General features: G+C 48.6%; 1 protein-coding gene across 4 annotated transcripts in view; it reads right to left on the minus strand.

Annotated features, from left to right (window-relative positions):
- The window catches only part of BRD4 (bromodomain containing 4), a 65,826-nt gene extending 58,996 nt beyond the window's left edge, over positions 1-6,830 (minus strand). For 2 of the 4 annotated variants that reach the window (XM_071800721.1, XM_071800718.1), the window contains exon 1: positions 5,835-5,919. The gene's annotated coding sequence lies outside the window, so the exon portion shown is untranslated. Of the gene's footprint in view, positions 1-3,422; positions 3,543-5,834; positions 5,920-6,619 lie in introns of those variants that run through there. The other 2 variants (XM_071800719.1, XM_071800720.1) reach the window with 2 other exon arrangements.
- Between the last annotated feature and the right edge of the window lie 2,934 nt (positions 6,831-9,764).

The raw sequence follows: 9,764 nt of genomic DNA on the forward strand, positions 1-9,764 counted from the left end.
ACCACTGAGAAAGACTAACAAAGCCTGGTGTAGAAGTTAAACCATTGAGCAGGACTAACGAAGCCAGGTGTAGAAGTTGAACCACTGAGCAGGACTAGCAAAGCCAGGTGTAGAAGTTAAACCACTGAGCAAGACTAACGAAGCCTGGTGTAGAAGTTAAACCACTGAGCAAGACTAACAAAGCCAGGTGTAGAAGTTAAACCACTGAGCAAGACTAACGAAGCCTGGTGTAGAAGTTAAACCACTGAGCAAGACTAACAAAGCCAGGTGTAGAAGTTCAACCACTGAGCAGGACTTAGGCCTGATCCAGCGTCTCTTTTGCTTTCACAACAACAACGAGTGAAAATGAGTTATTATTCCAAATCGCTCCGGCCGGGGGAGGAATGACCCGAATTATTAACACGAAGAGCAAGGTGAGGATTTGCTTGTTCCCACCTTGATCTCACCTAACTGATCTCGCCTAAAGTTGAGATTAACAGAGTCACAGTCCCACCTCCAGGAAATGGAAGAGGATACAAAGCGACGCTCCCTCTGCACCAGTTCTGCTGCTTTTTAACCCAAAACTCTTCATTCCTCACTCTTCACCTCGCGTAATTAACCATTTATTATCAACTCCCGTATTATTCTTTAATTAACCCATAAACCGGCGGCTCCAAACACGAATCTCTGGGATAAATCAACTCCAAAAGGCTCCAATAAATTTTCCACGTTATTTTAATTAGCGGTTGTGACATAATTGACGTTTCCGAGCTTGTTTTGCTTTCGTATCTCGGTGATTAAAGCCAACGTGCTGGCAGACATTAATTAAATTAAGCCGACGCGATACTGGAAAAGACCATTTAATTGCCGAAGCGCCCAGGTTTGTTTAAACACCTAATTGCTTAATTACGCGCCGATTCATTTAACATCATTCAGATTGAAGCGCGATGCTCATCACGTTAAAAAAGAGCAAAACTGACCTATAAATCTCAGGTTTAATTTAAATACAACACCAACCGCTTCGTTAGGCCTCGTTATCCACCAGCGCTAACGAGGGCCGGCGCGGCCCGAGCGCATCTTGACCCTTTATCAGGCAAATCAATGGGGGTGATGTTCTCATCGCTGCGGTAGAATCTTGTGAAGCTTAATTAGGTTTGAAACGCGTTATAATAACGACTCAATTAACGGATATCAGCGATCGGGATCGATAAAGGAGATAAAACCGCACGTCATCGGCTCCATCGTTTTCCCAAACGGTGTGTTTTTCAACCCGAAGCACCGAACCACCGATAAATCACACCAATAATTTGGGGTAAAACCTCCCAATTTCCCTCCGGTTTCAGGACGTGCAAAGTTTGGTGGGAAAAGCCCCCAAAATGTCACAAACGAGGGAGGAAAAGTGGTGAAAACCAAGAGTTTTGGGTCTGCTTGGCTGGTTCCAAGGTGCAAATTCCCGTCTTAATCAAGGTATTTTGGGTCCTTTCGCATCCCCTCCAAGCGAAATGTGGATTTGTAGAAGTTAAATCACCCAAGAGGACTAACAAAGCCCAGTGTAGAAGTTAAATCACCGAGCAGGACTTACAAAGCCCCACGTAGAAGCTGAACCACTGAGCAGGACTAACAAAGCCAGGTGTAGAAGTTAAACCACTGAGCAGGACTAACAAAGCCCTGTGTAGAAGTTAAATCACCCAACAGGACTAACAAAGCCAGGTGTAGAAGTTAAACCACTGAACAGGACTAACAAAGCCAGGTGTAGAAGTTAAATCACTGAGCAGGACCTACAAAGCCCCATGTAGAAGTTAAACCACTGAGCAAGACTAGCAAAGCCCTGTGTAGAAGTTAAATCACCCAACAGGACTAACAAAGCCAGGTGTAGAAGTTAAACCACTGAGCAGGACTAACGAAGTCAGGTGTAGAAGTTAAACCACTGAGCAGGACTAGCAAAGCCCAGTGTAGAAGTTAAATCACCCAACAGGACTAACAAAGCCCCATGTAAAAGTTAAACCACTGAGCAGGACTGAAAAAGCCCAGTGTAGAAGTTAAATCACCAAGCAGGACTAGCAAAGCCCCACGTAGAAGTTAAACCACTGAGCAGGACTAACAAAGCCAGGTGTAAAAGTTAAATCACCCAACAGGACTAACAAAGCCAGGTGTAGCAGTTAAATCACCCAACAGGACTAGCAAAGACCGGTGTAGAAGTTAAACCACTGAGCAGGACTAACAAAGCCAGGTGTAAAAGTTAAATCACCCAACAGGACTAGCAAAGCCAGGTGTAGAAGTTAAATCACCCAACAGGACTAGCAAAGCCAGGTGTAGAAGTTAAACCACTGAGCAGGACTAACGAAGCCCGGTGTAGAAGTTAAACCACTGAGCAGGACTAACAAAGCCCTGTGTAGAAGTTAAATCACCCAACAGGACTAACAAAGCCAGGTGTAGAAGTTAAACCACTGAGCAGGACCTACAAAGCCAGGTGTAAAAGTTAAATCACCCAACAGGACTAGCAAAGCCCTGTGTAGAAGTTAAATCACCCAACAGGACTAGCAAAGCCAGGTGTAGAAGTTAAACCACTGAGCAGGACTAACGAAGCCCGGTGTAGAAGTTAAACCACTGAGCAGGACTAACAAAGCCCTGTGTAGAAGTTAAATCACCCAACAGGACTAACAAAGCCAGGTGTAGAAGTTAAACCACTGAGCAGGACTAACAAAGCCCCATGTAGAAGCTGAACCACTGAGCAGGAGTAGCAAGGCCCAGTGCAGAAGTTAAACCACTGAGCAAGACTAACAAAGCCCCGCATAGAAGTTAAATCACCCAACAGGACTAGTAAAGACTGGTGTAGAAGTTAAACCACTGAGCAAGACTAACAAAGCCAGGTGTAGAAGTTAAACCACCGAGCAGGACTTACAAAGCCCCATGTAGAAGTTGAACCACTGAGCAGGAGTAGCAAGGCCCAGTGCAGAAGTTAAACCACTGAGCAAGACTAACAAAGCCCCGCATAGAAGTTAAATCACCAAGCAGGACTAACAAAGCCCTGTGTAGAAGTCAAACCACCGAGCAGGACTAACGAAGCCCGGTGTAGAAGTTAAACCACTGAGCAGGACTAGCAAAGCCCTGGAAGAGGTTTATTCCTGACAGACATTTCCCTCCACCCAAAGGCAGAAAACAGGAATTTAAACAGCAAAAGCTCGTCGTGCGTTTGATGCTTTTCGGACAGAAACTCCATGGTGATTTTTTGACGCTTTCCCCAAACGCTGCCGAAATTCCTCAAGAAACAGGAGCAGAAAATCCCCCACGCTTGACTTTTAAACCCAAACCTTTCGGTGTTTAATGAACATCCGACTCTTCTGAGCTGTTTAACGCCACTCGGAGGTGGCCGAGCGCTTGCTTGGAGCTAAAATCAGGTGGTTTTATAACGAACATCGCTCATTTGGATAACGAACGTTCACCTTTGATGCGGATAAATCCACTGCCCGTCTTCCAGCGCTGCGAATGCTCCATTTTGGGGTGAAACGCCGCGTTCTTGGTGGTGCAAGCCGAGGTTTGGGATCCTTTGGCATCCGCTCTCTGCTCTGCGTTAATCCCGGCCTAGGAAATCCACCCACGCTGCCAATATCGCTGCGAAAGCTCGCGGATTTAGATATTAGAGAGCTTTAAAATACCTATTATTCAATTAGACCCCGATAAAATCCTCCTGAGTGCCTCGGAAGCTCACGGACGCTTCGTTTTTCTCCCTTTTCACGGCAAAAAGGGCCGGATTCCGACCCTTCCACGGGCGCTACCGGGATAGATTCATTCCCCGCTCCACGTTGAGCCGCGATTCCACCTGGGATTTAATGGGGATGGTGGCACAACTCACATTTTAGTGTTTTAAGATCATTTTTGGGTTCTAAGCGACTCAAATCCCATGGATTTCACCCCAGGATTTTGCGTGGGGGGTTATGGTAAAACACCCTCCTGCAAAGAACCCATGGACGTTCCTGAACCGGCTCCAAACGCCGGTCGATAATTACCAAGCCAAGTTGACTTAGGAGGAACGGTTCCAAACGAGCGAGGTGACCTACGGCCCGTTACCAAAGCGCCCAAGATCAAAAAGAACTTAATTAAAGGTAATTAACAGCGCGAGGGAGAGACCAACGGCTCGTTTGGCGGGGTGAGAGCGCTTCCTACCTGCATTGGTTCGCAAGCAAAGCGCGATTCCTGTTTTATCGGTAATAAAATAAGGTGGATTTACACGAACAACGGGACGCAGCTCAGCTCCCAAGTCACGCTCGGCGGATCGTCAGCGACAATTATGCCGCTGTAAGTAATTAACGCAGTTGAGAGGGGATAAAACGAGCAGGAAAGGCGCGTTTTAGTGCTTTAAAGCGAGCGATCGCCGGCTCTGCCAAGGGGCAAAGATCAGAGGCCGTGTGGGAACACCGTGGTTATTCACAGCGCTATCGCGGTTCCTCGAGTTCGGGAGTGGAGAACTCCCATGTTTTCCTTGACCTCATGGTTTAAACCGCTAAGAAAACGCATTTAATCCCAACTTTTTAAACCCAACTTTAGCTCGCGCGCCTTATGTTGAGCACCAGAACGTACTTTGATTTACGTCCGTCTCCGCAAACGCTTCTATTAGGAACAACCCCAAACAGAACCGTCCGCACCGCAGGTCACAACCACTTTTTAAGGTGAAATCCTCAACATTCCGCTTACCCAAAGCGATTTGCTTCATTTCCTCACCTAAACCAAGCTAAACTTTGCCATGAGGCGCTTAAACCGAGCTTAAAGAAATGAAATCGGCTTAAACCAAGCTCACAAACCAAACCTCTCCGCGAGCGTTTCGCTGACCCCAAAACGTCACCGGGACGACGCGAATATACAACAATACACCCCCAAACCAACCAAACGCGGTGAAGCGGGGTTGCGCAACCGAAAGCTCGTTACCATCGATCAGTTTAATTGTTTGTCGTGCAGCCCTATGAGCGCCGCCTGGTATTTGTTTTGCAAAGCACGCTGGTAGGGGAGAGGACGCCGAGCGGATAACGGCGCTTCAATGGGGAAAAGTCCTGCAAAGAGAGCGGCGAAACTTCACCGGTGGTGGGAATCAAAGCCGTTAATGGGGTTTTATAAAGCTGGGAGTATAAACCAACCGATAAAACGCGTGGCGGATGAGGACGGAGTCGTTAATAACGGCGTGAGTTTATAACCAACAGAGTTTGACTCCCTGCTGTTAATTAGGCGCATAAACTCTTCATCTCCCCCAGCCAAGGCGCGTTTGGAATCTCCGTTTTCACGCCACAAGTTAATTAGTGTTAAACAAGCTTAAGGAATGAGTGTCCGTGTGAAGCGATGTCCCAAGGGACCCCAATCCTGCGACGTTTTAACCCCAAACCCCCCGAAGAAGGCGCAGCCACCCCGACCACCCGTGTTTTTTCCCCACCCAAAAGCCCAAGAAAGCGGTTGAGGAGTTTTTGCCACGGCCCTAAATTCCAAACAACTTGCGCACAAGTAGAAAACAACGTGGAGGAAAAGCACTCAAGGGACCCACGGGCTGCGGCGCGGGGGAGCGAAGGCGTTGCGGGGTGAGAAGGGGCCCCGGGGGCCGTTAAACGAACGCGATGGCGGGAGCGGCGGGGCGGGCACTGAGGGGAAGTCAAGGGCACCACGCACCCCCCTCCCGGCCCCGCTCCCTGCGTGTCCGCCCCTCAGGCCGAGCGAGCGGCCGCAGGGCCAGGGCGGGGGCGGGCGGCCGAGGCCTAACGGCGCGGCGGGGCCTTCCCCCCGCTCAGCGCGCCCACGGCCGCTGTTCCGCAGCCCGGCCCGGGGTCCCGCGGGGTCGGGGGAGGCGGGGGAAAGGCGGAGGCGGCGTCACTCACCGCGGGCCGCGGGGCCGCTGCCTCCGCGCAGGAGCCGCCGCTTCCTCCTCCCGGCCGCTGACAAAATGGCGGCGGCAGGAAGTGGCCCCGCGCCGCCCGCCCCGCCCCGCCCCGCGCAGCGCACTCTGCGGAGCGCCGCGCCAACGGCGTAACCCGGCCCGCACCGCTGCGATTCACTAGCGGGTTTACGCTAACGGCGCAGCGGGTTACGGCGCCCGCCCCCCAGCGCATTCCCGTCGTACGCAAAGGACGGAGCGTAGCGTCGGCTTTACGCAAACGGCGTAACCCCGGGAGAGCAGGCGGGAGGGCGCTCGCCGCTCTCTCCCCGGACGCCCCGCGTACTGAGCGACCCCCCCCCGCCGCCCGCGGAGCGCCCGGTACCGGCCGCGGGGCCACGCGTCCCCCCGCCAAACAGCCGGGCGGCGATTGCGCAAAGTGCGTACGGCGCGGAGAACACCGCCCCCCCCCACCCCGCCCTCCCATTTGCGCAGCGGCCTACGCACCCGGCGCGTGACCGGCGCTACGCTACCGGCGGCCGCGCACCCCCCTCCCCGCCCCTCGCTTTACGCCGTTTGCGTAGCAGGCCTCACACCTCCGGGCGGGTTCCGCGCCGCAGTTTACGTAGGCCTCCCTGACGCAGCGGCCGCATTACGCAATGCGGGTTACGCCGGCGGGGCGACGTACGAGGCGTTGGTGAATCCCGGCACCCCCTCCCCGGCAGCGCAACGCTCCTCAGCCCACCCCGCCGCGGCGGCGCCGCTCCCCGCGCCCCGGTCGGGTCTTACCTCAGGCGGCAGCGGGAAGGGGCCGGGCCGGGCCGGGCCGGGCGAGCCGCCCTCCCGCCGGGGCCCGCGGAGGCGTCACGGAGCGGCGGGGGGAGGAGAAGGGAAGGGGAAGGGGGGGGGGAACCGGCCGCGGCGGGGGGAGGGGGACGCGGGCACCGAGGGGCAGCGGGTCCGGCAGCGGCGCCGCACTGACCTCACCGCGCTGCGCCTTGACGTCACGGCGCAGCGGGCCCCGCCCACCCCGCTCCCGCCGGAGGCCGCGGCCGTGACGTCACGGGAGGAGGGGCGGGAAAAGGGGGGACGGGTCGAGGCGGCGCGGGGGTGACGTCACGACGCGGGGGCTGACGTCACGGCGCGGGAAAGCGACGTAGAAGGAGCAGCTGAGGGGTAAACGGCGCCAAGTGGGGGTTTGGGGGCAAAACCAGAGGGTTTGGGGTTAAAAAATGGGGGGGGGAAGAGATTTTTGGGGGAAAAAGGGTTTTTTTGGGGAAAATAGAAGAGGTATTTGGGAAAATTCAGATTTTTGGGGGAAAATGATAATTTTGGGGGAAAAGATTTTGGGGGGAAAAGGAGAGATTTGAGGAAAAAAAGATTTGGGAAAAATAAAGAGATTTTGGGGAAAAAAAGTTACTTTTTGGGGAAAATATTTTGGGGCAAAAAGAGGGATTTTTGGGGAAAAAAGGGTTTTGGGAGAACAATTTTTGGGAAAAATGCGTTTTGGAAGGGTCAAAAGATTTTGTGGGGAAAAAAGGAGATTTGGGAAAAAATTTGGGGGGAATATTGGGGGGAAAAGGAGATTTTTTGGGGAAAAAAAAGATTTGGGGGGAAAATGATATTTTTTGGGAAAAATATTTGGAAGATTTTTGGGGGAAGAAAAGAGAATTTTGGCAAAAAAAGATTTGGGGGGAAGAAAAGGGATTTTTGGGGAAATAAAAGCGATTTGGGGGAATATTTGGGATAAAAGATTTGGGAAAAAAGGATTTTGGGGAAAAAGACTTTTGGGGAAATAAAAAGAGATTTGGGGGAATATTTGGGGAAAAAAGATTTGGGGAAAAAAGAGAATTTTGGGAAAAAAGAATTTTGGGAAAAAAAGGAGAATTTTTGGGAAAAAAAGGGAGAATTTCGGGGAAAAGGAGAATTTTTTGGGAAAAAAAATTTTTGGGAAAAAAAAAGAGAATTTTTTTTGGGAAAAAAAGATTTTTTTGGGAAAAAAAATAATTTTTGGGAAAAAAAGGAGAATTTTTGGGGAAAAAAAGAATTTTTGGGGAAAAAAGGAGAATTTTTGGGAAAAAAAGGAGAATTTTGAGAAAAACGGAGAATTTTAAGAAAAAAAAATTTTGGGAAAAAAGGAGAATTTTTGGGAAAAAAAAGGAGAATTTTGGGAAAAAAAAGGAGAATTTTTGGGGAACAAAAAAAGAATTTTGGGGAAAAAAGAATTTGGGGGTAAAAAGGATTTCAGGAAAAAAAAGGAGAATTTTTGGGAAAAAAAGGAGAATTTTGAGAAAAAAAGGAGAATTTTAGGAAAAAAAGGAGAAATTTGGGAAAAAAAGGAGAATTTTGGGGAAAAAGAGAATTTTGGGGAAAAAAAGAGAATTTTGGGGAAAAAAAGAGAATTTTGGCGAAAAATAAAAGATTTTGGGGAAATGATTTTGGGGAAAAAAGAGATTTTGGGTATAAAAACAGAGAATTTGGGGAAAAAAAGATTCTTGGGGAAAAAAGATTTTGGGGGAAATACACGAGATTTAGGGCAAATCAAAGCGATTTTGGGGGGAATATTTGGGAAAAAAGAGATTTGGGGAAAAAAGATTTGGGGGAAATATTTGGGGGGAAAAAGAGGTTTTTGGTGGAAAAACAAAGATTTGGGGCAAAGGGATTTTGGGGGAAAAAAGAGAATTTTGGGAAAAGATTTTGGGGAAAAAGATTTTGGGGGTAAAAAGAGATTTTTGGAGAAAAAAAGATTTTTGGGGAAAATAGAAGATTTTGGGGAATATTTTTTGGGGAAAAAAGAGATTTTGGGTATAAAAAAAGAGAAGTGGGGGAAAAAAGATTTGGGTAAAAAAAGAGATTTGGGGAAAAAGGAGATTTTTGGGGGAATAAAAAGAGATTTGGGAAAAAAGATTTTTGGGGAAAAAGGAGATTTTTGGGGGAATAAAAAGAGATTTGGGAAAAAAGATTTCAGGGAAAAAAGATTTGGAGGGAAAAGATTTGGGGGAAAAAAAGAGAATTTTGGGAAAAAGATTTGGGGACAAAAGATTTGGGAATAAAAGATTTGGGGAACAAAAAGGGATTTTGGGAGAAAATATTTTGGGGGAAAAGAAGAGATTTTGGGGAAAGAAAGGAGGTTTTTGGGGAAAAAGATTTGGGGGGGAAATGATGTTTTTTTGGGAAAAAAAGGAGATGTGGGAAAAAAGATTTTGGGGTAAAAAAGGAGAATTTTGGGAAAAAAATGGATTTGGGGAAAAAAGATTTTGGGGGAAAGAGATTTTGGGGGAAATAAAAGAGATTTAGGGAAAAAGATTTGGGGGGGAAAAACCCGATATTTTTGGGGAAAAAATGATGTTTTGGGTGAAAATTGAAGAGATTTGGGGGGAAAAAAAGGGGTTTTGGGGAAAAGGATTTTGGGGGAAATAAAAGAGATTTTGGGAAAAAAGATTTTGGGGTAAAAAAGAGATTTTGGGGGAAAAAAGAGAATTTTTTGGGGGAAATAAAGGAGATTTGGGGGGAAATAAAGGAGATTTGGGGGGAAATAAAGGAGATTTGGGGGGAAATAAAGGAGATTTTGGGGTAGAAAAAAGAGATTTTGGGGTAGAAAAAAGAGATTTTTGGGGGAAAAATGGGATTTTTGGGAACACAATTTGGGGGGAAAAATCCATTTTGGGGTGAAAAACTGATATTTGGGATAAACCACTGATATTTGGGGTAAAAAAGGCGCTTTTAGGGCAATGACCCCAAGGGTTTTGGTTCCACGTGCGGCCTCCCCAGGAAGACCCAACAAGCCCTGAGGATTTGGGGTAAATCCGCCTGGAATTGGGTTCATCCGGACGCCAAATTCTGCCAAAAATCGGCATTTTTGGGGAAAAAAACCACCTTTATTTCCTCGAAACACCCGCGCGGTGTTTAATTAATTAAGCTGAAAAGGTTAATT

This window comes from Patagioenas fasciata, chromosome 32 (genome assembly GCF_037038585.1).
Source record: "Patagioenas fasciata isolate bPatFas1 chromosome 32, bPatFas1.hap1, whole genome shotgun sequence".
NCBI lineage: Eukaryota > Metazoa > Chordata > Aves > Columbiformes > Columbidae > Patagioenas > Patagioenas fasciata.